The 26,647-nt window shown below is 48.9% G+C and overlaps 18 non-coding genes across 18 annotated transcripts; all 18 read right to left on the bottom strand.

Moving 5' to 3' along the window:
* Nucleotides 1-5,218: 5,218 nt before the first annotated feature.
* On the bottom strand, nucleotides 5,219-5,300 carry TRNAS-UGA (transfer RNA serine (anticodon UGA)). Its single transcript has one exon. It is a non-coding gene; the product is annotated as a tRNA-Ser (tRNA).
* A 76-nt stretch (nucleotides 5,301-5,376) lies between these two features.
* Nucleotides 5,377-5,458, bottom strand: TRNAS-CGA (transfer RNA serine (anticodon CGA)). The gene has a single exon. It is a non-coding gene; the product is annotated as a tRNA-Ser (tRNA).
* Nucleotides 5,459-15,605: 10,147 nt separating this feature from the next.
* TRNAS-UGA (transfer RNA serine (anticodon UGA)) lies at nucleotides 15,606-15,687 on the bottom strand. The gene has a single exon. It is a non-coding gene; the product is annotated as a tRNA-Ser (tRNA).
* A 76-nt stretch (nucleotides 15,688-15,763) lies between these two features.
* Nucleotides 15,764-15,845, bottom strand: TRNAS-UGA (transfer RNA serine (anticodon UGA)). The gene has a single exon. It is a non-coding gene; the product is annotated as a tRNA-Ser (tRNA).
* Nucleotides 15,846-15,921: 76 nt separating this feature from the next.
* On the bottom strand, nucleotides 15,922-16,003 carry TRNAS-UGA (transfer RNA serine (anticodon UGA)). The gene has a single exon. It is a non-coding gene; the product is annotated as a tRNA-Ser (tRNA).
* A 76-nt stretch (nucleotides 16,004-16,079) lies between these two features.
* TRNAS-CGA (transfer RNA serine (anticodon CGA)) lies at nucleotides 16,080-16,161 on the bottom strand. Its single transcript has one exon. It is a non-coding gene; the product is annotated as a tRNA-Ser (tRNA).
* A 5,194-nt stretch (nucleotides 16,162-21,355) lies between these two features.
* On the bottom strand, nucleotides 21,356-21,437 carry TRNAS-CGA (transfer RNA serine (anticodon CGA)). The gene has a single exon. It is a non-coding gene; the product is annotated as a tRNA-Ser (tRNA).
* Nucleotides 21,438-21,513: 76 nt separating this feature from the next.
* On the bottom strand, nucleotides 21,514-21,595 carry TRNAS-CGA (transfer RNA serine (anticodon CGA)). The gene has a single exon. It is a non-coding gene; the product is annotated as a tRNA-Ser (tRNA).
* Nucleotides 21,596-21,671: 76 nt separating this feature from the next.
* TRNAS-CGA (transfer RNA serine (anticodon CGA)) lies at nucleotides 21,672-21,753 on the bottom strand. The gene has a single exon. It is a non-coding gene; the product is annotated as a tRNA-Ser (tRNA).
* Nucleotides 21,754-21,829: 76 nt separating this feature from the next.
* On the bottom strand, nucleotides 21,830-21,911 carry TRNAS-CGA (transfer RNA serine (anticodon CGA)). The gene has a single exon. It is a non-coding gene; the product is annotated as a tRNA-Ser (tRNA).
* Nucleotides 21,912-21,987: 76 nt separating this feature from the next.
* On the bottom strand, nucleotides 21,988-22,068 carry TRNAS-CGA (transfer RNA serine (anticodon CGA)). The gene has a single exon. It is a non-coding gene; the product is annotated as a tRNA-Ser (tRNA).
* Nucleotides 22,069-22,144: 76 nt separating this feature from the next.
* Nucleotides 22,145-22,226, bottom strand: TRNAS-CGA (transfer RNA serine (anticodon CGA)). Its single transcript has one exon. It is a non-coding gene; the product is annotated as a tRNA-Ser (tRNA).
* A 76-nt stretch (nucleotides 22,227-22,302) lies between these two features.
* Nucleotides 22,303-22,384, bottom strand: TRNAS-CGA (transfer RNA serine (anticodon CGA)). Its single transcript has one exon. It is a non-coding gene; the product is annotated as a tRNA-Ser (tRNA).
* A 234-nt stretch (nucleotides 22,385-22,618) lies between these two features.
* Nucleotides 22,619-22,699, bottom strand: TRNAS-CGA (transfer RNA serine (anticodon CGA)). Its single transcript has one exon. It is a non-coding gene; the product is annotated as a tRNA-Ser (tRNA).
* A 76-nt stretch (nucleotides 22,700-22,775) lies between these two features.
* On the bottom strand, nucleotides 22,776-22,857 carry TRNAS-CGA (transfer RNA serine (anticodon CGA)). Its single transcript has one exon. It is a non-coding gene; the product is annotated as a tRNA-Ser (tRNA).
* A 76-nt stretch (nucleotides 22,858-22,933) lies between these two features.
* Nucleotides 22,934-23,015, bottom strand: TRNAS-CGA (transfer RNA serine (anticodon CGA)). The gene has a single exon. It is a non-coding gene; the product is annotated as a tRNA-Ser (tRNA).
* A 233-nt stretch (nucleotides 23,016-23,248) lies between these two features.
* Nucleotides 23,249-23,330, bottom strand: TRNAS-CGA (transfer RNA serine (anticodon CGA)). The gene has a single exon. It is a non-coding gene; the product is annotated as a tRNA-Ser (tRNA).
* A 76-nt stretch (nucleotides 23,331-23,406) lies between these two features.
* Nucleotides 23,407-23,488, bottom strand: TRNAS-CGA (transfer RNA serine (anticodon CGA)). The gene has a single exon. It is a non-coding gene; the product is annotated as a tRNA-Ser (tRNA).
* Between the last annotated feature and the right edge of the window lie 3,159 nt (nucleotides 23,489-26,647).

The raw sequence follows: 26,647 nt of genomic DNA, 5'->3' as shown, positions 1-26,647 counted from the left end.
CAAAGGCACCAACTCGTTCTTGAACGCTTTATAAAAGGCCGCGCCAAGACCATCCGGGCCTGGCACTCGGCCACGACTGCGCATATGCACTGCGGCACTGCTGCGCCACGTTCATATGCGTTCACGAAGGGCTGGCAGAAGCAAAAGTAACCGCTACGCAGCCGACAGAATTCGAACCTGTGCGGGGAGACCCCAATGGATTTCGAGTCCATCGCCTTAACCACTCGGCCACGACTTTTTTTTTTTTCTTTATTGCCAGTCCTCGACATGTCACAACACAAATTCCTTAAATAATATACACAAAGACCAAACAAGTAAAAAGGAATAAATACAAAACCGAAGGAAGTACAGTTATACTTACATTCGTTGCCGTCCGCTACTTTGGCCCGGCGTTGTCGTTTTAAGATTCCTTGAGTGCTGTCAGGGGTTCAACCCTGGACAGCCACTCAGGCACGGGTTGTTTCAACTTCTTTACTTACACATACCGCTGCATACATTCACGGAAGTACACACGAGCCGGTCGGGCATCCGGGTCACAATGGTAGCCCGCCATTCTTGCGCGCCATAAACAGTGGAGGCCCGTAAGCATGATCAAATCGTACGGGAAACCTTCGTCGTCGTATACTGCCAGAAACCTGATACCGTGTGGATCTATAGGTAGCTCCTTTTTTAGAGTCCTTTGCAACACGTCCTAGAAAAAGACCGCTTCCCAGCAGTGGATGAAGACGTGATCTATGCTTTCTGGTTTTTTACATATAAGACAGTGAGTTCCCCATGGCAGGTAGAACCTACGTTGTTCCAGAAATATTTTAACGGGTATAGTACCGGTATGTAAATTGAAGAAGAAAGATTTGGAGGCTGGTTGAACTGGCATCATCTTGACTCTTTTGAATACGTCTAGGCCTGGGACTCCACTGTACACGGCTATCTACATGGGTACAAGCAAAACACTCTCACACAAATCGCGATATAATTTTTTCCGTTTTACACTCCGCAAATATGCATTTGAAAAACAAACTCGCGAAAAATAAACACTCTGAACTATTTCCCGAAAGAAACCACGGAGTGGCCCTGGAATTATTTCTGTACCTACAACAAAATCAGGAAGTGATCTTGACAGCCTCATTTGGATCGCGGTGCGCAGAAAGCGGTCATTTGCATCACGAAAAAAGAAGAACCTGCTCACTAGTTGACGCAATAAGAGGTGCGCCAGCCCCAGACCGCCATCCTTCACACGACAGAAGAGATTATCTCGGCTGCATCGCTCCCAGCTTGATGCCCACACGAAAACAGCAAACACGCGGTGCAGTTTATGCACATTAATACGAGAGCACTGTAGGACCTGCATTACGTACCAGATCTTTGTCACGACAAACATGTTGCACGCTGTAGCTTTCGCGAATATTGATAAGTGGCTGGCGTTCCATCGGTCCGCTTTTTCTTTTATTTCTTTTGTCCGTTCCTTCCAGTACTCGTTACTGTCCCTGTAGGCATCAAGAGGTGCGCCAAGGTACTTAACTGGCGTCGTGACCCAGCTTATGTTTGAAAAGTGGTCTGGTGTAGACGCCCACGTTCCATGCCAAAACCCCAAACATTTTTGCCAGTTAACAAAGCTATTAGTGACGTTACCAAACTTTCTCACGATACTCACAGTGTTCAATAACGCTTTGTGTATCTTTAGAGCATACAGCCACATCGTCAGCATATACCAATAACTTCACCTCTGCTGCTTGAAGACGAAACCCCTTAATGCCATCATTTTCGATGATGGCCTAGCACAAAGTTTCTATGTAAACACAGAACAGGAGTGGACTGAGTGGACAACCCTGGCGAACGGAGCGCTTCACGTTAATGTGGGCCCCCAACGTCTGATTAAACACAAGTCTGGTATAGCAACTCCGGTACGCCATTGTCACCCCCTCAGTGATTATGTGGCCAAAATTAACATGTTCAAGGATGATGGACAATATCTCGTTCGTGAGAAACGCAATCAAACGCTTTCTCCAAGTCAAGCTGGAGGATCGCTACTGCATCACACATGGCGTCACAACACTCGAACACACACTTCATCTTATGGATGTTAGTAAAAATGGTTCTGCCGCGGATGCCACACGTCTGGTGTGGGCCGACTACTTGCTTAATAACTGACTGCACCCGCCGTGCCAGCACCTTCATCAATATATTGTACTCGCAGTTAGTAAGCGCTATGGGTCTGTAGGAGAAAAGTTGCTTGAGCTTATCGGTCTCTTCTGTTTTCGGTATTAGTACTGTATGGGACTGGCCAAAGGATGGTGGAAGTATTTTCAGTTCGTATGCTTCATTGAAAACGGCGGTTAATATAGGAGCTAGGTGGCCTTTAAACGATTTGTACCAAGCAGCACAAAGACCGTCTGGACCTGGCGACTTGCCAGGATTCAGGTCTTCGATGGCTTTCATCACTTCATGTTCTGTTAATGGTCGTTCTAAGGTTTCGTTAACCTCACTCGAAAACTGTGGTATTCGTTGCAAAAATAATTTCTTGAAATCGTGCATGTTGACAGGCCTGAATGCAAAAAGTTTTTTGTAATGCTCAAAGAAAGCATGCCCTATATTATTGTTATCCGCTAATACGACCCTTTCATATTCGATAGCCTCAATCTACTTACGTCTCGAGTGCTTTTTTTCTAGCCCCAGTACTCTTTTCGTTGGCGTTTCCCCGCATGATAGCCTTTCTGCTTTGGCGACCACTAGCGCACCTCGGAAGCACTCTTCGTCGAACACCTCGAGCTTCTTCTTAACGGCGCGCATATCTTGTTGATATGCGCCAGGTTGCATGCATTGAAGCTTCGCAAATTTTTCCAGCAATGTTAAATCCTTTTCTCTGGCCTTTTATTCATATCGCAGTACGCTACTTCTTTCGATTGCCTTCAATTTAATGCTTTGCTTCAGCAATTCCCATTCCTCAACAAATTTCACAGAACTGTCTGTTCCAAAAGAATTCAGAGCAGCCACTACCTCTTCGTTAAAAGTTTCATCCCGTAACAGCTCTGCATTCAATTTCCATAGTTCCCAGACGAACTTGTTTCGTTCTTTCTTCATGCCCACCGTGCATTTTACTAGGCAGTGGCCAGAATATGATATGGCCGTAACTGTATAGCGCTGGCATTTTTCAACTAAATCTTATGAAAGATAGATACGGTCTAAGCGTGCGTGACTAGTGCCCTAAAAGTGAGTGTACATCACGTCTCGGTCAGCCCGAAAAGACTCAGCGATATCTTCTAATTCGAATTCATGTGTAATCTGCGCCAGGATATCACTACTTTTGTCACAAACCACGCGACGCGTAGACCTATCCTCAGCGTTCAATACGTAGTTGAAGTCGCCTACACAGGCTGTCATTTTTTGCACATGGAAATGATGCTTTAAACTCAAAAAGAAGATTGCCCTCTCTTGCACAGTATTAGGCGCATAAATGCAAAACACGCGCCATTGGACATTACAATAGCTGAAGTCACAAAAGACAATTCGACCAGAAGTGCACGAGAAGTAACTATCTATGACAAGACCAGGAAGCTTCCTCACGAACAGCACAAACCCTGCCGAAGTCCCTAAGGCGTGGCTCACTACCGTATAGTAGTTATACGTGAACCTTTGCACCATGCTCCCGGTCTCCTCCTCGCCGTCTACCTTGGTTTCTTGCACGGATGAAACGTCGAGGTCATGGTCCACTAGTAGTCTGTATACCTGACTGTTTCTTTTTGGCGGCCAGACCTCGAACGTTTAGCGTGCCGAGGCTAAGCGACGGGTTGGTAGCCATTACTGATTTAAACCGGAGGGGAGAAGGCCCGGAGCATGGTGCTCACCTTAACGTCTAGCTGACCGCTAAACGCCTCCGTGGCCATCCGGTGGCCGTCGTCCGAGTTCGTCTTTGGTCGGCTTCGGGGTGAGCCTACGGTCATCCTCCAGGTTCGGTTTAGGCTTGAGGCTGGAGCGTCTTCCTGGAATCGTCTTAGCGGGCGGTGGCTCGGAGTCACCGCTGGCCATTCCGTCGACTTTCTCCTCCTGCTGCAGGGACCTCTTCACCGGTGCCGAGACGCTTTCGACGCGGGCGCTAGCAGGGGTCGCGTTGTCGTTTTCCGCTGCCTCAGTAGTATCAGTGGCCGGCTGGCGGCTCATGTTCTTTCTGGGCCGCAATGGCGCTGTCTAGTGTTGCTTCTGGCTCGTTTGGAGGAGGCACATTATTCGGTCCTCCTTTAGCCGGCGTCGTCATCCCGCTCGCTTCTGCCACCGCATTGACGTTTCTAGCTCCTTTGGCCGCTTCCTCGGCCTTGGTCACGTCCATCATGTGGTCTGATGTCAACGGCTCGCTCTCCGCCGACCCCCCGGCTACTGCGTATGAACGTACACAGTCCGCGTCGTTGTGTCCGAAAAGCCTGCACCGGGAGCAACGGGGAACCTTACATTCTCGACGAACATGACCAGAGCCCCGGCAGCGCAGGCACTGCATGGGGCGACCTGGGGCTACGACCAGCGCAAGCTCGCCGGCGACGCGGATCCGGTGGGGCAGGTCGTCGACTTTCAGTCGAGCCTTCAGCTGGAGCAGCACATCTCGGGTCGTCGAGCCCTTGTCGGAAACGCCATCCACTCGCCAGCGCTCCCGGGTTACTTCTGTCACTTTGCCAAAGGAAGCCAGCGCAGTCTTTACGTCTTCATCATCCACACCATGAAGAAGCCAGTGAAGACGAAGCTTCACCTGCTGTTCTTTAGGATCGATGACCAGGCAGCGACGCCCCTTGACCTGAAGCTCGTTCAGTGCAGCCAGCTTTTGGACCGCCTCGGCTATCTTCATCGTCACCGCCCATACGTGGTTGATTTGGTACGCTCCAAGGGCGACGACGCCAGAGAGCATACCAAGAGCTCGAAGCACGTCCCGAAAATCCTCTACGCGAAACGGGCGAACACGAGTGTCGCCGTGCAAAAAAGCTGTGTTTAACACGGTGCGTCCTGTAGGTAGCCGAGGCAAAATAATCCGGTAATTCTTACCTTCCGATGTCGAAAGCCTGTTGCCGCGGCTAACAGCCGCATATGCCGCTACATTGGAGCCCATGACCCCGCGATCCGTTAAGCTCGGGAGCCGGAAGCAGAATGATCGGCCACGACTGCGCATATACACCGCAGCGCTACTGCGCCACATCGATACGCGTTCACGAATGGCTGGCAGAAGCAAAACTAACCGCTACGCAGCCGACAGAATTCGAACCTGTGCGGGGAGCCCCAAATGGATTTCAAGTCCATCGCCTTAACCACTCGGCCACGACTGCGCATATACACTGCGGCACTACTGCGCCACATTGATACGCGTTCACGAAGGGCTGGCAGAAACAAAAGGAACCGCTACGCAGCCGACAGGATTCGAACCTGTGCGGGGAAACCCCAATGGATTTCGAGTCCATCGCCTTAACCACTTGGCCACGACTGCGCATATGCACCGCACCGGTCTTGGTCAGCGCGTCTCGGAAATCTTCGACTCTAAACGGTCGCATTCGCGGGTCTCCGTGCAAAAAAACCATGTTCGAAACAACACGTCCGGTGGGCAGAGTTGGCAAAATAATCTGATACTCGCTATCTTGAACTTCTTCAGGCTTGTTTCCGCGGCCGCCCAAGGCCGCAATCGCCGCTCCGCTGGAGCTCGTGATTCGCCGTCCGTCACGCTCGGTGGCCGGAAGTAGAATGCACTCGGCCACGACTGCGCATATCCACTGCGGCACACTGCGCCACATTGATACGCGTTCACGAAGGGCTGGCAGAAACAAAAGAAACCGCTACGCAGCCGACAGGATTCGAACCGGTCCGGGAGACCCCAATGGATTTGGAGTCCATCGCCTTAACCACTCGGCCACGGCTTTTTTTTTTTTACTCTTTATTGCCGGTAATCAGCAGTACATAAGAAGGCGAACATAATGAGCATATATGTACAAACAGACAAAACTTTCATCCATTACAACAAATTAATAAGTAAAAGCCGCCCGTTTTTTTTAGGCAGGCGTCATTTAAAATTCGTTAAGATTAACCAGGGGTTCTATCTTGGCCATCCAAGGCGGAGGACACTCTTGTGTAGCAAGAACATCAAGAAAACGTGTTATTTGTTCTTGAAGGAAAACACGGGCTGGTCTTGCATCGGGATCGCAATAGAAGCCTGCCATGCGGGCTCGCCATATACTGTAGAGGCCAGTTAACATTATCTGATCGAAAGGTGTTCCGTCCTCGTCATCTATCGGTAGATACCTTATGCCATGTGGATCAAGAGGAAATTCTTTCTTTATTGTTCGCTGTAGAACATCCCAAAAGAAAAATCCCGCCCAACAGTGTAAGAAAACATGGTCTATTGTTTCTGGTTGTTCGCATATGAAGCAAAATGAGCCCCATGGCATATAAGAGCCCCTTTCTTCTAAAAACGTTGCAACCGATAGTGTTCCTGTGTGTAGTTTGGAAAAGAAAGTTTTCATACCAGGCGGCACCTGCATATTTTTTTAGACGTTTCAAAACATTCTGGCGTGGGCCTCGACTGTATATAATTCGGTACCGAGGTGGGGGAAAAAGGCTGTCGAATAGATGATTGCGCAGCCTTTTTCTTGTGACCGTAAACAAATATTCTTTGGAAAACCGTACAGCAAGGAAACGAACACTCAGCACAATTTCCTTATAGAAACCGAACACTACCCCCGGTACACTTTGAGAGCTTATAATAAACTCTGGTAACAAATGCGCAAGTCTAACCTTGCAAACCGATTGAAGAAATGGACCATCATTGTTCCTGAAGAAAAAGAACCGTCCAACTAATTGCCTCACAAACAGGTGGGCCAGCCCTATCCCCCCATCTTTCACCCGTCTGAACAGATTGTTGAGGCTGCATCTCTCCCATCCAGAACCCCACACAAACACGGCAAAAACTCTGTGCAATTTCTGTACATTGCCTCTCTTACAAAAAATGAATTGCATAACGTACCATAGCTTAGCCACGAAAAACAAGTTGCACACAGTAGCCCTGGCAAATACTGAAAGGTGTTTGGCTTTCCACGCCTCAGCCTTCTCTTTAACCCTTTTGAGCTCGCACTGCCAGTATCCGTCACTCTGTTTACAAGCTTCAAGTGGTACACCCAGGTATTTTGCTGGCGTTGTCGACCACGTGACATTCGCAAAGATAGCGGGGGTCTTAGGACACTCCCCATGCCAAATACCGTGGCACTTGCTCCAGTTTACTCTACTTCCAGTGATTTCGCCAAAATTTTTAACAAAATTTATCGTTTGGAAAACGCTCTCCTTGTCGTTGCAACACACGGCTACGTCAGCAGCATAGGCCAGGATAACTTCTGACGCTTGCATAGTAAACCCATGAATACATTTGTTTTCAATCACTGCCAAGCACAGAGACTCTAGATAAATACAGAACAGGAGTGGGCTGGCTGGGCAGCCCTGACGCACGGAACGTTGAATGCTGATGGGGGCCCCCAGTAACTTGTTAATTATAAGTTTATTACTGCCGTTCCAGTACGCCATGGCCACCCCGTCAGTAATTATGGACCCGACATTTATATGCTTTAGAATGGCAATTAAAATAACATGAGCAACACAGTCAAAAGGTTTCTCCAAATCAATTTCGAGAATAGCAACTCGCAATCTTAATGCATCACAACGTTCCAGAATTGATCTCGTTATGTGTATGTTTGTGCTAATGGTACGTCCCTTGATACCGCATGTTTGGTACCTACCTACTATGGTTTCCATTACTGAATGTAACCTGCCAGCAATTACCTTCATGAATACTTTATAATCATTGTTGGTAAGTGATATTGGTCTGTACGATGTTACATGTTTTAGTTTCGTAGGCTCGTCGGTCTTAGGGATGAGCACGGTGTGTGCTTCCCCGAAAGACTATGGCAATGAGTTTACATCATACGCTTCGTTAAAGACGTCAGCGAGAAGAGGCGACAAGTCTGATTTAAACTGTTTATAAAAAGCGGCGCAAAGGCCATCCGGACCCGGCGATTTTCCAGTTTTTTATTTATCAATTGCCTTTTCCACTTCATGTGCTGATATCGGTGCCTCTAGTCTGTTCTTCGTGCCGTCGCTGAGTTGCGGCATGCGTCCCAAAAACGTGGATCTAAAGGCATCTACGTCAACAGGACTCGATGCAAAAAGCTGTTAAAAGTGGTGGAAAAACACTTGTGCTATGTCCTCACAGTCGGTTATTTCGTGATTATCTACTTCAAGTACATCTACGTGGTTACGCCGTGCGTGCCTCTTTTCAAGACCGAGCGCACGTTTAGTTGGAATCTCATCTGCGGTCAATGCCTCTGCCCTTGCGCGTATAATCGCTCCTCGATATCGCTCTTCATCGCATAGCTCCGATTTCTATTTGATGCTACGCAGATCATCTTTGTATGCGCCCGGTTGGCTGCACTCTAAGGCCGTTAACTTTCCCAACACCACCCTTAGTTCTTTTTTCTTTAACTCTTTCTTCGTACTTTATTTTGCAGGAGCGATCGATGGCGGCTAGCTTAATTCGTTGTTTAAGATTTTCCCACCTTTCGGTGACTCGCAACACGTTATGTCCCACTTCTTTCAAATATTCCTGTACTTTGCTTAGAAAAAGCTCGTTAGTTAACAATTTAGAATTCATTTTCCACATCTCCCACGTGAAAGTGTGGTGTTTTGCTTTGCGTCCAACATACATCTTGACCAAACAGTGATCAGTGAATGAAAGAGGCGTGACACCGTAGCTGTTACACAGGGGTATTACGTCTAGTGACACGTACATTCTGTCTAGACGAGCGTGACTATTGCCCTGGAAGTGGGTGTAATGAACCTCGCGTGTTCCAACCAGACAGTCAGCAACGTCGTCTAGGTCGAACTCGGCTAATAATTCAGTAAGGACATTGCAGCTTTTGTCATTTGTTCTTCGGCCTGTTCTGTCCCGATCTGGGAGTACACAATTAAAATCCCCCAGAATTATCACTTTTCTGTTAATGCAAATGTGCGTCCTTAAGGATGAAAAAAACAGAGTGCGCTCTTCACAAACATTGGGTGCATATACACACAGAACACGCCACGAATCATTACCAACATAAAAGTCAACGTACACTAATCAGCCAGAAGGGCATGAAAAATAATTTTCGAAAGATAAGCCGGGAAGTTTCCTAATAAATAAAATAACACCCGCCGACGCACCTTTAGCATGGGTCACTACCGCGTAGTACAAAGACGCAAACCTTAGCACCATGCCGCGGGTTTCCTCCTCCCCTTCAACCTTTGTCTCTTGCACGTCCAGAACGTCGAGGTCTTGGTCCACCATCATCCGGTACATTTGGCTTTGTTTACGCTTGCAGCCAGACCTCTCACGTTTAGCGTGCCTAAGCTAAGCGTTGGGTAGGTTGCCATTGCTAATACGGGAAAGTGAGAGAGGCCCAGAGCACGGTGCTCACCAAAATGTCTAGACAGCGGCTAGACGCCTCCGGGACCGTCCGGTGGTCTGGTGTGGTCAGCGGACGGCTGTGGCTTGTCGCCGGCCTTCCTATCCCGATGAATGTTTGGAGAGGGCTTGAAGCTGCTCCTTCTCGTCAAAGTTGTCTTTGCAGGTGGCCCGTTGGCATGGTTCTTTGCAGCTGTTTTCCCGTCGGTAGCGTCTAGCGGCCTCTTAAAGGTAGCGTTGCCGCTTGTATCCATAGGGTCGCTGGTTGGGGTCGGATCCCCACCTTCTGTCTCGCATGCGGCTTCATCAACTACAAGGCAGTTTTGCTTACTTTTCTCCCGCTCTTCTGCAGGACCCGTTGTCGTCCCATCTTTCTTTTCGAGGGTAACAAATACATCTTCCGTATCTTTCGCTGCCTTCGATGTCGTCTCTGCATTGCTGGCGCTCTCCTTGTCACCAGCCCCCTTGGCAGCGTCCTCGGCTTCAGCAGCATCCATGCTCATCTGCTCGATGACCTCATTCGCTGGTGGCCCCACAGCTGCAGCGTACGTGCGCACACACTGATCTTCGGAGTGTCCAAAGCTGCGACATCGAGCGCAACGCGGTACCTTGCACTCGCGACGGACGTGTCCGACACCCTTGCATCGTAGGCACTGCATCGGCCGTCCAGGCGCTACGACAGGGGCCAGTTCACCGGCAACTCGTATTTGGTGCGGGAGGTCATCGACTTTCATCCCGCTCTTCAACAGAACGGTCCGCGACGTTGAGTCCTTGTCGCCTACGCCTCTGACACGCCATCGTTCTCTCGTCACTTCCACGACCTTGCCAAAGGCTGCTAGCGCTGCCTTTATGTCTTCGTCCGCCACCCAATCCAGCAGCCAATGAAGGCGGAGGCGCACCTGTTGGTCTTGAGGGTCGACGATTACGCTGCGACGCCCCTTCACGTTGAGCTCTTTCAACGCCAGCATCCTTTTCGTTGCCTCGTCACTCGAGAAGGTGACTGCCCATACGTGATTGATCTGGTAGGCTCCAAGGGCCACGACCTCCCGCAGCAATCTAGTCGGGACGAGTGCATCTCGGAAGTCTTCGACTTTATAGGGCCTTGCTCGCACATCACCACGCAAAAACACGGTGTTTTTCACGACAGACCCCTTGGGCAGTGGTGGGAAAATAAACTGCTAGCTCGCTTCCTCGTTATCGTCGATAAGCCTCTCACCGCGACCAGTGGCCGCAAAAGCCGCTCCTTCGCAACCCATGATTCGCACGTCCGTACAGCTCGGCTGCCGTAAGCAGAATGCCACTCGGCCACGACTGCGCTACATTGATACGCGTTCACGAAGGGCTGGCAGAAGCAAAAGAAACCGCTACGCAGCCTACAGGATTCGAACCTGTGCGGGGAGACCCCAATGGATTTCGAGTCCATCGCCTTAACCACTCCGCCACGACTGCGCATATACACTGCGACACTACTGCGCCACATTGATATGCGTTCACGAAGGGCTGGCAGAAACAAAAGTAACCGCTACGCTGCCGACAGGATTCCAACCTGTGCGGGGACACCCCAATGGATTTCGAGTCCATCGCCTTAACCACTCGGGCACGACTGCGCATATACACCGCAGCGCTGCTGCGCCACATTGATACACGTTCGCGAAGGGCTGCCAGAAACAAAAGAAACCGCTACGCAGCCGACAGGATTCGAAGCTGTGCGGGGAAACCCCAAAGGAATTCGAGTCCATCGGCTTAACCACTCCGCCACGACTTTTTTTTCTTTATTGCCTATTTGCAGCACATTCCAAGAACACATTCAAATGCTAAAACATGTCAACAACACTTTGGCTAACATCATATATTAAAATCGCTTCAGCGTGATCAGATCATCGAGAATAGCCACCCATTTGGGAGGCTCACACTGGGCACGATATATTTCTCGAATATACGCGACACTTTAGATGAAGTTTATTGTCGCCGGACGGGTATCGACATCCGAATGGCGCACTGCCATTCTCGTTTTCCAGAGACTGTGGAGGCCAAGGAGCATAAACATATCGTACGGAACTCCTCCTTCGTTATCAGTTGGCAAATATCGAATACCAAGAGGTGTAATCGGTAGTTCTTCTTTAAGTGTACGTAGTAAGACATCCCAATGAAATATTGGACCCCAGCAATCGATGAAATCGTGTTCGATGGTCTCTGGCTTTTTACAAAGTAAGCAGTTTACTGTCCATGGGACAAATATTCCTTTTTCGTCTAACCATGTTTTTACGGGTAGCGTGTTTGTGTGTAGCTTAAAGAAAAGCGTTTTTTGAAAGGGTCTAATTGGCATTTTTTTCAGCCGTTTCAGTACATCATCTCCTTGGCCTCCCCAGTTTACAGACCTGTACAATGGTATTGCCACCATTGTGTCAACTAAATCTTTATGCAGTGTTTTTCTTGTCACAGAGCACAGATATGCCATGGAAAACCGCGCAAGCAACTTACGAAGTGAATCAACCACTTCGCGCAGATATCCCCTAATATTTCCTCCCTTCGTAATACTGGTCGTTACAACATATTGGGGCAATGCTTTTCCCAAACGGACTTGAATTACTGTGCGCAGAAAATCATTTCTCTGATCCCGAAAAAAAGAAAACGCGACACAATTTGTCTGATAAACAAATGCGACAGGCCTAGCCCACCACTGCGAGCTGAACGCAACAAATTGGTTCTGCTTATCCTCTCCCAACTAGAAGACCATATAAATACGGCAACAACACGATGCATTTTTTGCACACTTGAACGACACATTGATAAGACTTGCATAATATACCACAGTTTCGCTACTAAAAAGAGGTTGCACACAGAAGCGCGTCCAAACATTGACAAATCTCGGCCAAGCCAACCCTTTGATTTTTCACTCATTCTATCAGCTTCACCGGACTAGAACTGTGCGGTATCATTATAGTGCTCCAGTGGCACACCCAAGTACTTAGTTGGCGTTGTTGACCACCGGATATTTGCAAAGTGAGCTGGTATAATGTCCCATTGGCCGTGCCATATACCGATGCTCTTTTGCCAATTGATCTGGGATCCAGATTGTTCACTCTATTCTTTAAAAGACGTACAGCTTCAAGAACGCTATCACGATCCTCACAGAAGACTGCGATGTCATCAGCGTATGCCAGTACCTTGACTTCAGAACGCTGTAGCCGAAATTCTCGGACGTTGTCATTGCGTATAACTGCTAAACAGAAAGGCTCGAGGTACAATGCAAAAAATAATGGACTTAGTAGACACCCTCAGCTTTTCGCTGAGGGACTTATTAATTATAATCTGTGTCGTACATTGGTCGTAGGCCATTTTGACGCCATCTAAGATTACTTTCCCTACGTTAACATATTCCAAAATAAGAAGAAGAGCATCGTGGGACACACGGTCGAAGGCTTTCGCCAGGTCGAGTTGCAACAAAGCAACGCGTTTAGCGAAAGCGTCGCAACACTAGAACGCTTCGCGCTACGTGGCTGTTTGTATTAATTGTGCGGCCTTTTATACCGCAAGTTTGATGCGGACCGACAAGATTTGTAATGACGGCTTGTAGTCGCTTTGCCAATACCTTCATGAGTATTTTATAATCGGTATTTGTAAGGCTAATTGGCCTGTATGCCCAGCCGATAAAAGCGCCTTGTGGTCGTCTGTTTTCGGTATTAAAACTATGTGTGCACTTCAGAAAGACGGTGGCAGCCGCTTATATTTATATGCCTCAGAGTATACATGCTCCAACACATGAGCATGCCCAGGTGCAAATGCCTCATAAAAGGCGTCTCCTAAGCCATCGGGACCCGGTGATTTGCCTGCAGGAACTTCTTCGATCGCGTGTTCTATTTCTCGGACGCTTATCAGTTCCTCGAGACTGGCTTTTACCTCGTCATCAACGCGCGGCATAAAATTCACGAAACGCTTCAAACTCAGCTTCCACGTGGATTGGGACGCCGAACAACATGCGGTAGTGTTCGGTAAAGGCCGGTTCAATCATATTCGAGTCGAAAGTAACCTCATCCCGATAATTTTTCTGTCTTATTTCATTTTTTGTTGCGTACCTCTTTTCATCGGCAATGGCGCGTTTGTTCGGCGTTCCATCGACCCACAGTCTTTCCGTCCGTGCCCGAATAACCGCTGCTCTATATTTTTCCGTGTCAATAGCTTCCATAGCGCTTTTAGCTGTTCTGATTTCTTCACTAAATTTTCCAGGTTCCCCACTGTCCATGAAAATCAGAAAATTGAGTTCCTTCTGGAGCTCGTTTTCTTTCATTTTTTTAATTGTGTCGTCTAATAGTTCCTACTTCAATTGCAACCATTTTCACGCGAACCTTAAAGTCTTCCCATACTTCTGCCCAAGGTACACTCTCATTACTCGTTTATAAATTTGTCATCACTTAGGTGTTTTTCGTTAAATTTCCAAAGTGCCCAATCGAACCGAGGCTTTTTTGGCTTGGCACCGAGTGCAAACCACACTATACTGTGATCGCTAAAGGACACCGGCTTCACGACATAGTTATCGCATAGAGGCACAAGATCTAACGAGATGTAATCTCTGTCAAGTCGTGCTTGGCTATCTCGTTGATAGTGTGTAAATTGCGGCTGCAAAGTACTGGCCAAAAGGCCACCAACGTCTTCTAGGTTGTAATTATTTACTAAGGTGTTCAATATCACTGCACTCTTGTCCTGCGGGAATTTACGTTTAGCACGATCTTCTACATGACACACACAATTAAAGTCACCAAGAAAGAGGATGTACTTGTCACAACGAAGGTACTCTTCTAGATTCGAGAAAAACGACATCTTTCATTGATATCATTTGGCGCATACACACATATAATCCTCCATTGTGATCTAGTAAAAGAAAAATCAAGAACAATAAAACGCCCACTTTCGCTCACAGTAACCATATCTTCATTTATACCAATACCCCTTCGAACCAAGACAGCGCATCCACCAGACGTGCCGACAGCGTGACATGTGCATATGTTATAATATGTTCTGAAAGGCGTTACCATTTTGTTTCTTTGCTCCCCGCTTTCAACTTTCGTATCTTGTATAGCTATAGTATCGAGTTCATTTTCAACGCATAGTCGGCTGAGCTGGTACTGCCTCCGTTTTGAAGCGAGGCCGCGTACATTAATAGTAGCAACTCGTATTCCCCTATTCAAATCCATTTTTAGTAAGCGGGAAAGGTAGGCATAAAAGAAAAAACATATATAATCACACGTAGCAGTTCTAGGTATACTTATAGTTACGTCTACAAGTGCTAACGGACAGAGCAGCTGTTTCGCGACACATTGAAGTGTAGTCCACAATATACCTTGCTTGAGCAGCATCTGACTTGCCCGACCCTTCGGTCGCGCCGGATGTGCCCTGTGTTGCGGTAACGAAGGCAGAGCGGTGCGCTTCCACGAATCGCCACGAGAGCTTCCTCACCGGCTATCCGTAACAGATGAGGCACGTCGTCAGCCCCCAAGCCCTTCCTCGGCATCAAGGTGACCAGGCGCGTTGAACAACCTTTATCCTGAAGGCCATGCACCCGCCACCGCTCTCTTGCCACATCCATGACTCGGCCGTAAGGCGCCAGGGCTTCCCGAATGTCCTCGTCCGGCACGTTGAGCAACATCCAGTGTAGCTTCAGGTGCATTGCTTGATTTCCAGGGTCGACGACGACGCATGGTCTATCCTTCACCTACAAGTCCTTTGCCCGCAGCAGCTCTTTCACTCCGTCACTACTTTTGAAACTCACGGCCCTCCATTGGGTCATTCGATACGCCCCTTGGGCGACAACGTGAGACAGCAGCTTCATGCTTGACAACATGTGACGGAAGCTTTCCGCCCGGTATGGCCTTGCACGCATATCAGCATGCAAAAACAAAGTATTCGTAACAAGTCGCCCCGTTAGTAGTTGAGGCAGTAGCACCTGAGACTCAGGATCCTCGTTCACAAGAAACCTAGAACCGCGGCCCTGCTGGGCCGCTGATGCCGCTCCGACGGAGCTCATGAGAGCCACGCCCGTACACTACAGTGGCCGGAAGAGGAATCCCACTCGGCCACGACTGCGCATATACACTGCGGCACTACTGCGCCACATTGATACTCGTTCACGAAGGGCTGGCAGAAGCAAAAGTACCCGCTACGCAGCCGACAGGATTCGAACCTGTGCGGGGAGCCCCCAATGGATTTCAAGTCCATCGCCTTAACCACTCGGCCACGACTGCGCATATACACTGCGGCACTACTGCGCCACATTGATACCCGTTCACGAAGGGCTGGCAGAAGCAAAAGTACCCGCTACGCAGCCGACAGGATTCGAACCTGTGCGGGGAGCCCCCACTGGATTTCAAGTCCATCGCCTTAACCACTCGGCCACGACTGCGCATATACACCGCGGCACTACTGCGCCACATTGATACCCGTTCACGAAGGGCTGGCAGAAGCAAAAGTACCCGCTACGCAGCCGACAGGATTCGAACCTGTGCGGGGAGCCCCCACTGGATTTCAAGTCCATCGCCTTAACCACTCGGCCACGACTGCGCATATACACCGCGGCACTACTGCGCCACATTGATACCCGTTCACGAAGCGCTGGCAGAAGCAAAAGTACCCGCTACGCAGCCGACAGGATTCGAACCTGTGCGGGGAGCCCCCAATGGATTTCGAGTCCATCGCCTTAACCACTCGGCCACGACTGCATTTTTTTTTTCTTTATTGCCTGTTTTATAACAAATACACGATTCACAGCTATTCTCCGCTGCGATTACAAAACAAAAAAGACAGTTCAATGTGCGGGTGTACCGTGTCGTTTAATTTTGGTTTAAAAAGGCTGAATGTTTGCAAGCCGTTCAAATGCTGTTAACCACTCAGGTGGTTCGCTGAGCGCTTTAAACGCTTGGCGAATGTACAATACATTTTCAGCAAAATATTCTTTGGCCGGTTTTGCGTCAACATCCTCATTACGCACCGCCATTCGTGTTTTCCACACGCTGTGCATGCAGAGTAACATCACCATATCACATGGCACGCCTTCTGTCTCTTCAAACGGTAAAAAACGGATTCCAAAAGGTGTTAAAGGAAATTCTTTTTTTAGTGTCCTTTGTAGAATGTCCCAAAGGAAGACTGAGTCCCTGCACTCCAGAAAACTATGCTCCATTGTCTCCAGTTTCTGACATATCTGGCAATTCACACTCCAGGGTACAAAGATCCCCTTCTCCTGCAGCCATGGCTTGACAGGAAGCGTGCCAGTGTGTAGCATGAAAAAAAAAAGTTTTTGTTGTTGCTCTTACAGGCATTTTCTTAACTCTTTTTAAGACATTCTGCTCACGCCCCAGTGCATATACTGCACGGTATATTGGTACTGGACACATGATATTAACTAAATCTCGGTATAATCGCTTTCTTGCGACTGTGTTCAGGTATTCCAAAGAAAAGTGTACTTTTAGAAAACGGAAAGAGCTTATCACTTCAAACAAAATACCTCGGACAACCACTTGACGTATGCCATACGACGTCACAACATATTCTGGCAGTGCGTCACCTAATCGCGTCTGGATAACGCACCGCAAAAAACAATCGCTTTCGTCGCGCAAGAACATGAAACGCGACACTACTTGTTTCAAAAATAAATGCGACAAACCCAACCCTCCTTTCTGCACAGCGTGAAACAGATTCAGACGACTCGTGCGCTCCCATCCTGATCCCCACACGAACATAGCAAAAACCCTGTGCAACTTTTGTACACACACTCGGGATATACATAAAACTTGCAACATATAAAACACTTTAGCGACAAGAAAAAAATTGCAGACAGTGGCTCTCGTGAATATTGACAGATTCTTGCCTCCCCACTTCGTTGTTTGTGCTTTAGCCCGCTCAGTTTGTTCAGTCCATTGCGTCGTGGTATCGCGATAGTATTCCAAAGGAACACCAAGATAACTGGTTGGCGTATCTGTGAACGGTACTGTTTCTAACACTGCAGGCCGGCTGTCCCATTCACCGTGCCAGAAGCCTAAGCTTTTTGGCCAGCTTATGGCACTCCCCGTTAGACTGCAAAACTTTCTTGCATCCTTGACTGCCTCCCGAATGCTCTCTTGGTCAATGCAAAAAAGTGCGATGTCATCTGCGTAAGCTAGTATTTTTACTTCCTGAGTTAAAAGACGGTAGCCGCGAATGTTTTCGTTTTCTCGTACCTTCAAACAGAAAGGTTCAAGAAAAATCGCAAAAAGTAAGGGCGACAAAGGGCACCCCTGGCGCACACTGGATAATACTGGTATATTTTCGCTGAGTCTTTTATTGATTATAAGGTGAGCGGAACAGTTCTCATAAGCCATGGCTACTCCGTCCTGAATCACTTCGCCTACATTAATGTGTTTTAGCAGGGCAAGAAGTATGCTGTGAGCAACCCTGTCAAAAGCTTTTTCTAGGTCTAACTGAACCATTGCTACACATTCGAGGTTCGCATCACAGCATTCCAATATACTCCTAGCGATGTGAATATTCGACAATATTGTTCTATTCCTAATACCGCATGTTTGGTGTGGGCCTACTATGGATTTAATAACTGACTGCATCCTTTTTCCGAGCACCTTCATGTAGATTTTATAATCCGAATTCGTAAGACTTATGGGCCTGTATCCAGCGACAGATTTCAGCTTTACCGTATCGGTGGTTTTCGGTATAAGCACAACATGACTTTTTCTGAATGATGGCGGCAAGTGCTTAGTTTCATGAGCTTCTGATATTACACAGTGCAGTATCTCGCTTATTTCGGCCTTGAAAGTTTTATAGAAAGCTGCTCCTAGGCCGTCTGGTCCAGGCGCCTTTCCTTTACCCAAGTCTTCTATGGCTTCTGTAATTTCTTTCGCAGAGATCGGTCTCTCGAGTCCCTCTTTTATCTCGTCTTGTAATTTTGGCAGAAGTGTTAGAAAGGTGTTCACAAACTCTTCTGTTACGGGCACCTGCCTACCGAGCAACGCTCGGTAGTGTTCAACGAAAGCTTTTTCAATTACTTCTGGGTCTTTTGACATTGTGTTGTTAAAACAAATTTCTTTTATTATGTTTTTGGATGCGTAACCCTTTTCGTCACTGAGCGCGCGCTTAGTTGGCGCCTCTCCCAGCCACAGCCTCTCGGATCGTGCTCTTATCGCGGCTCCTTGGTAAATTTGAGCGTCCACCCTTTCAAGTTCGCGTTTAATTTCTCTAATCTGTTTCGAAAACAATCCCGGTATTGTGCAATCCGCGTTTAGAAAATAATCGAGCATGCTTTGCAGTTCTTTCTCTCTTTGTTTAGCTTTATGACGCATCACACAAGCCCTCTCGATCGCACTCATTTTCACTTCAATTTTAAACTGCTCCCACAGCTCAGCCCAATTTGTTGTAGCATCTATTTGCATTACGTCAATTTTTCCTTTTACCGTTTTGACAAACCATTCATCACTTAAGATCGTTTCGTTCATTTTCCACAGTTCCCAATTAAAGTGAGACCCTCTATGTTTCGTGCCCAATGTACACGTTACTAGGCTGTGATCACTGAAGCTCACCCTCTTTACTGCGTAGCTATTGACCGTTCGCGCAAGGTTTGCTGATACGTACAAACGATCTAGTCGAGCGTGACTCTGCCCTTGGAAATGAGTAAAAACAACACTGTTACCGCTTAATATGCTTCCAACGTCTACTAAATCATAGTCTGCCACGATTGCGCAGAGTTGATGCGCACTTGTATCCCGTATTGTTTTACTGGGCACCCTATCTTCGGACATGCAAACACAATTGAAGTCACCAAGAAGAACATTTCTTTCACACGTCAGGTGTGACTCAACAAAGTTAAAAAAAAATTTCCTATCACTAATTTTGTTTGGAGCGTACACACAGACAATTCGCCAATCAATATTATTGAAAGAGAAATCACATAGGACCAATCGCCCATCTTGGGCCGACATTACACTCTGCGCAACAATACCTATTGAATTACGCAAAAATAAAAGACAGCCACCGGCCTTACCTACTCCATGACAAACACAAGTGTTGTAACGGGATTTAAAAACCTGAACCATTTTGTCCGTTTGCTCTTCGCTTTCAATTTTAGTTTCTTGAACAGCAAGAATATCTATGTCGTTTTCCAGCATCAGGCGACTTAATTGTGCTTGTCGCCGTCTAGCCGTTAGCCCTCGTACGTTAAGCGTGCCAATACGTATTGCTATTCCATGATTATTTGCCATTGAAAAAGAAGAGCAAGCACAAACTGCAATACATTTCGGAGATCAAAGACCGCCAAACTTACAAAAAACAAAACCCTACACCATCATAAGCTCCGTCTCATACGGCGAAGGCATGACGTTACCAAATGCGCTACTCATCATTCACTTAAAGGTTCCGCAGCACCTAGTCCTTACTGAGCCTTCTACCGAACAGCACCCCGCTACCCCGGGGGAACTGTCGGCGTTGTCCGCTTATCTGGTGGGACAGTCGGCGTCTGTCGCCCGTCTGGTGGGACGGTCGGCGTCTGCCGACCACCTGGCGGATTGGTCGGCGTCTGGCGCCCCTCAGGTGGATGTTCTCGCGTCGGCCTCCTCTCGAGCGGAACGTTCGGCTTGGGCTTGAGTGTAGACCGCCGGAAAGAGGAAGCCTTCGTGGGTGGCCCTTCGCTGCTGTCACCGTCGTCTTGCTCAAGCCTGACATCTTGATCGGGTATTTCGCGAGGTCTCTTTGAGACGGCGCTGGCCTGGTCCATTTTCTCGCCGGATTCTTCGATGAAGGCAGCGCCAGAGTTGCCCTGTCGCAGAACGCCCTCGGCAGCCTCCGCGTCCCCCTCACTTTCACGCACCGTAGAATTTTCTGCAGACGGTTCACTTTGCACTTCATTCTTGGCCACTGCCTCGCTACTGCCCTTTCTGGGTTGGCACTTGACGCTTGCCATGACCACTGGCTTCTCTTCCGTGCCTCGTGGGTCTCCGCCCGCTCCAGCAGTCTCTTCCGCGTCCGCTTGATCCATCAAGTGCTCGTCTAACGCGTCGCTCCGGCCAGACCCGGTCACGTTAGCGTAGCTTCTCACGCACTGGGTCTCGTCGTGGCCGAAACGACGACAGAGTCCACAGCGTGGCACACGGCACTCGCGCCGTATATGGCCGGTGCCGCGGCATCGGAGGCAGAGCGGAGCTCTGCCTGGAACAATCACGAGCGCATGGTCCTCTGATACTCGTAGCTGATGCGGGATGTCTTCCATGGTCATACCAGCCTTCAGCCGTAACGATACCAGACGCGTGTGAGAACCTTTGTCGCCGCACCCTGGTACTCGCCACCGCTCCCTGGAAATTTCGGTCACCGTTCCGAACGGCGCCAAGGCTGCTCTGACGTCCTCGTCGGGAGTCGTGTGAAGCAGCCAGAACAGCTTCATTCTAATATCCTGGTTGCAAGGGTCAATGGCGACGCAGCGGTGTTCTTTGACACTAAAGGCCTTCGCTGACAGCAGCTTCTTTTTTCCGACTTCGTCCTTGAATGTTATAGCCCAGACATGGTTCATCTGGTATGCCCCGAGGGCCACCACCTCCGGCAACAGCTTATGACGGTCAAGCGCATCACGAAAATGTTCGACTCGATAGGGCCTGGCCTTCAAATCACCATGCAGATACACGGTATTACACACGGTCATACCTGATGGCAGATGCGGCAAAACAAGCTGTTAATCCTGTGAAGACGTTTCCGTAAGCCTGATACCGCGGCCCGGCTGGGCCGCATGAACCGCCCTTACGGAGCACAACATTCCGTGACCGTCCGCTGTGGTGGCCGGAAGTGGATTGCCACTCGGCCACGACTGCGCATATACACTGCGGCACTACTGCGCCACATTGATACGCGTTCACGAAGGGCTGGCAGAAGCAAAAGTACCCGCTACGCAGCCGACAGGATTCGAACCTGTGCGGGGAGCCCCCAATGGATTTCGAGACCATCGCCTTAACCATTCGGCCACGACTGCGCATATACACTGCGGCACTACTGCGCCACATTGATACGCGTTCACGAAGGGCTGACAGAAGCAAAAGTACCCGCTAGGCAGCCGACAGGATTCGAACCTGTGCGGGGAGCCCCCAATGGATTTCGAGTCCATCGCCTTAACCACTCGGCCACGACTGCGCATATACACTGCGGCACTACTGCGCCACATTGATACGCGTTCACGAAGGGCTGGCAGAAGCAAAAGTACCCGCTACGCAGCCGACAGGATTCGAACCTGTGCGGGGAGCCCCCAATGGATTTCGAGTCCATCGCCTTAACCACTCGGCCACGACTGCGCATATACACTGCGGCACTTTTGCGCCACATTGATACGCGTTCACGAAGCGCTGGCAGAAGCAAAAGTACCCGCTACGCAGCCGACAGGATTCGAACCTGTGCGGGGAGCCCCCAATGGATTTCGAGTCCATCGCCTTAACCACTCGGCCACGACTGCGCATATACACTGCGGCACTACTGCGCCACATTGAAACGCGTTCACGAAGCGCTGGCAGAAGCAAAAGTACCCGCTACGCAGCCGACAGAATTCGAACCTGTGCGGGAGCCCCCAATGGATTTCGAGTCCATCGCCTTAACCACTCGGCCACGACTGCGCATATACACTGCGGCACTACTGCGCCACATTGATACGCGTTCACGAAGCGCTGGCAGAAGCAAAAGTACCCGCTACGCAGCCGACAGGATTGGAACCTGTGCGGGGAGCCCCCAATGGATTTCGAGTCCATCGCCTTAACCACTCGGCCACGACTGCGCACATACACTGCGGCACTACTGCGCCACATTGATACGCGTTCACGAAGGGCTGGCAGAAGCAAAAGTACCCGCTACGCAGCCGACAGGATTCGAACCTGTGCGGGGAGCCCCCAATGGATTTCGAGTCCATCGCCTTAACCACTCGGCCACGACTGCGCATATACACTGCGGCACTACTGCGCCACATTGATACGCGTTCACGAAGGGCTGGCAGAAGCAAAAGTACCCGCTACGCAGCCGACAGGATTCGAATCTGTGCGGGGAGCCCCCAATAGATTTCGAGTCCATCGCCTTAACCACTCGGCCACGACTGCGCATATACACTGCGGCACTACTGCGCCACATTGATACGCGTTCACGAAGCGCTGGCAGAAGCAAAAGTACCCGCTACGCAGCCGACAGAACTCGAACCTGTGCGGGAGCCCCCAATGGATTTCGAGTCCATCGCCTTAACCACTCGGCCACGACTGCGCATGTACACTGCGGCACTACTGCGCCACATTGATACGCGTTCACGAAGCGCTGGCAGAAGCAAAAGTACCCGCTACGCAGCCGACAGGATTCGAACCTGTGCGGGGAACCCCCAATGGATTTCGAGTCCATCGCCTTAACCACTCGGCCACGACTGCGCATATACACTGCGGCACTACTGCGCCACATTGATACGCGTTCACGAAGGGCTGGCAGAAGCAAAAGTACCCGCTACGCAGCCGACAGGATTCGAACCTGTGCGGGGAGCCCCCAATGGATTTCGAGTCCATCGCCTTAACCACTCGGCCACGACTGCGCATATACACTGCGGCACTACTGCGCCACATTGATACGCGTTCACGAAGCGCTGGCAGAAGCAAAAGTACCCGCTACGCAGCCGACAGAACTCTAACCTGTGAGGGAGCCCCCAATGTATTTCGAGTCCATCGCCTTAACCACTCGGCCACGACTGCGCATATACACTGCGGCACTACTGCGCCACATTGATACGCGTTCACGAAGGGCTGGCAGAAGCAAAAGTACCCGCTACGCAGCCGACAGGATTCGAACCTGTGCGGGGAGCCCCCAATGGATTTCGAGTCCATCGCCTTAACCACTCGGCCACGACTGCGCATATACACTGCGGCACTACTGCGCCACATTGATACGCGTTCACGAAGGGCTGGCAGAAGCAAAAGTACCCGCTACGCAGCCGACAGGATTCGAACCTGTGCGGGGAGCCCCCAATGGATTTCGAGTCCATCGCCTTAACCACTCGGCCACGATTGCGCATATACACTTCGGCACTACTGCGCCACATTGATACGCGTTCACGAAGGGCTGGCAGAAGCAAAAGTACCCGCTACGCAGCCGACAGGATTCGAACCTGTGCGGGGAGCCCCCAATGGATTTCGAGTCCATCGCCTTAACCACTCGGCCACGACTTTTTTTTTTTTTTTTTTTTTTTTTTTATTGCCGGTCTTCGACATTACTCAGACGATACAGTTATCACACACTTATGTATCACAAATTCCCACCATTGGAAGAAACACAAAAAAAAAAAGAAACACCAACGGAAGGTGCCTAAGGATAGGAACCGCACAATTGAGCCGTCTGTCCATATTGGACTGGCGTTGTCAAACTAAAATTCCTTCATGGCTGTCAGGGGTTCTAGCCTTGACAGCCAATCCGGTACACATTCCTCTAGTTTCTGAATTTCAATAAATCGCGAGATACGTTCTTTGAAATAAGCACGAGCTGGCCTAGCGTCAGGATCGCAATGGTACCCTGCCATACGGGCCCGCCATATACAGTGCAGAGCATTCAACATAACAAAGTCATAGGGAACCCCGTCGTCATCTTTAATGGCCAGATACCTGATACTTTGGGGGTCCACCGGTAGCTCTTTCTTCAGGGTTCGCTTTAAGACGTCCCAGAAGAAAACTGCCGCCCAGCAATGTAGGAAAACGTGATCTATATTTTCGGGCTTCTTGCATATCAAGCAGTGCGACCCCCAAGGTACGAGACAACCCCTTTCCTCCAGAAACGTCTTCACGGAGAGCGTTCCGGTGTGTAGCTTAAAGAAGAAGGTCTTTACCCCTGGTGGCACCTGCATATGTTTTACTCGTTTAAGTACGTCCTGTCCTGGCCCTCCACTGTATATGGATCTGTATAAGGGCACTGGGAACACTATGTCGCATACATCTCTATACAATATTTTCCTTTTCACTTCAGAAAGATAATCATTTGTAAAACGAACAGAAAGGAAGTGTACACTGTCGACCACTTCCTTGAAATAACCACGCAGCGTTCCCGTCATGCTTGCCGTGCTAACAACATGTGCCGGCAAAGCGTTGCTCAACCTTAGCTGACATACGGTGCGCAGAAAAGGGTCGCGCACATCGCGAAAAAACAAAAATCGGTTTACAACTTGACGAACAAAAAGATGCGCCAGCCCCACACCCCCATCCTTCACTCTTCTGAACAAATTTGTTCGGCTGCACCGTTCCCATGTTGATCCCCAGATGAAAACCGCGAACACTCTGTGCAGCCTTTGCACATTTACTCTAGAACAATACAGTGTTTGCAGGACGTAATATAACTTAGTAATAAAAAACGCGTTACAAACTGTCGCTCTTGCAAAAATGGACAGGTTATTACCTTTCCATTTATCTACTTTTTCTTTCAGTTCTTTGGTTTTGTTCCTCCAGTATTCGTCGCTGCTATTGTACCTGTCTAGGGGAACACCCAGATACCTTGTCGGAGTTCTCACCCAGTTCATGTTCGCGAAACAGACGGGTGCAGAAAACCAGTCCCCGTGCCACAGCCCTAGAGATTTTCCCCAGTTTACTCTGCTACCCGTTACGGCACAGAAATGCTTTACTACAGAGATTGTTTCCGTTACGCTCGGTTGGTCAGTGCAACACACTGCAATGTCATCTGCATATGCAAGCAACTTCACTTCTGTCGCTGCCAATCTGAAACCCCGTATTCCGTCATTTTCATTAATTGCTACACACATTGCTTCTACGTAGATAGCAAATAACAGCGGGCTGAGGGGGCAGCCTTGGCGCACTGAACGCATGATGTTAATGGGGGCCCCCAGAGACTTATTAACAATTAATCTTGTTGTGCAATTCTGGTACGCCAAGGCCACGCCCTCAGTGATGATGGAACCGACATTAACATGATCTAAGATGGCAAACAAAATAACGTGAGCAACACAATCGAACGCTTTCTCTAGGTCGAGCTGAAGAACTGCAACACCGCCACCGGTGACGTCACAGCACTCGAGCACACATCGCATCTTATGGATGTTTGAAAAGATAGATCGCCCTTTGATGCCACAAGTTTGATGGTCTGCGACTATTTCCTTGATGACGCCTTGAAGTCTGCTAGCTAAAACCTTCATAAATATTTTATAATCGACGTTTGTTAGTGAAATTGGTCTGTAGGATGACACTAATCTGAGTTTGTCTATTTGATCGGTCTTCGGTATTAGAATGGTGTGCGTTTTTCCGAAGGAAGGTGGTAACGATTTCTTCTCGTATGCATCATTAAATACGTGTGCTAGCAGAGGCGCCAGCTCTCTTTTAAAAGCTTTATATAGACCTGCGCTGAGTCCATCAGGTCCCGGTGATTTACCCATGTTCAAATCGTCAATTGCCTTTTCGACTTCCCTCTCCATTATTTTTTCTTCTAATCGCTTTTTCACATCATCACTCAAACGTGGCATGCGATACAGAAAACCTGCTTTAAAACCGTCAACATTCGCTTCCTGAAATGCAAAAAGCGACTGGTAGTGCTCAAAGAAGGCTTGACGAATGCTATCACTGTCGTCAACGACATTCCCATTCACTAAAATCTGGTCGACATGGTTTCTTCGTCCATACGCCTTCTCTAAACCGAGCGCCCTTTTCGTGGGCGTCTCCCCTGCCGCTAGTGCATCTGCTCGTGCTCGCACGATGGCACCTTGATAGCGTTCCTTGTCAAACAGTTCTAGTTTTTCTTTGACGTTTCGCACATCGTCTTTGTACGCACCAGGCTCTTTGCACTCAAGCGTTAGCAGCTGCCCAAGCAGTGTTCTTAAACCCTTTTCTTTCATTTCCTTCTCGAATTTTTTACAACTGGATCTTTCTATCGCTTTCATTTTAATCTTTTGTTTAAAACTTTCCCACTTGTCGACGATTGTTCCCGCAACATCACATTGAACTTCATTAACCGCATCCCGTACTACCTGTAAAAAGGGCTGGTCATTTAGTAACAAGGCATTCATTTTCCACATATCCAAGTTAAATACATGTCTCCTTTTCATTATACCTACGTTACATTTCACCAGGCAGTGATCTCAAAACGACACTGGTACTACACAATAACTGTGGCATCTTGGAATTGTATCCAATGAAATGTAAATTCGGTCCAAACGCGCATGGCTGCTGCCCTGAAAAC

The sequence above is a fragment of the Dermacentor andersoni genome, chromosome 1, assembly GCF_023375885.2.
Source record: "Dermacentor andersoni chromosome 1, qqDerAnde1_hic_scaffold, whole genome shotgun sequence".
NCBI classification, from domain to species: domain Eukaryota; kingdom Metazoa; phylum Arthropoda; class Arachnida; order Ixodida; family Ixodidae; genus Dermacentor; species Dermacentor andersoni.
The sequence above is the reverse complement of the archived record's forward strand: the minus strand, read 5'-3'. Positions and strand labels throughout refer to the sequence as shown.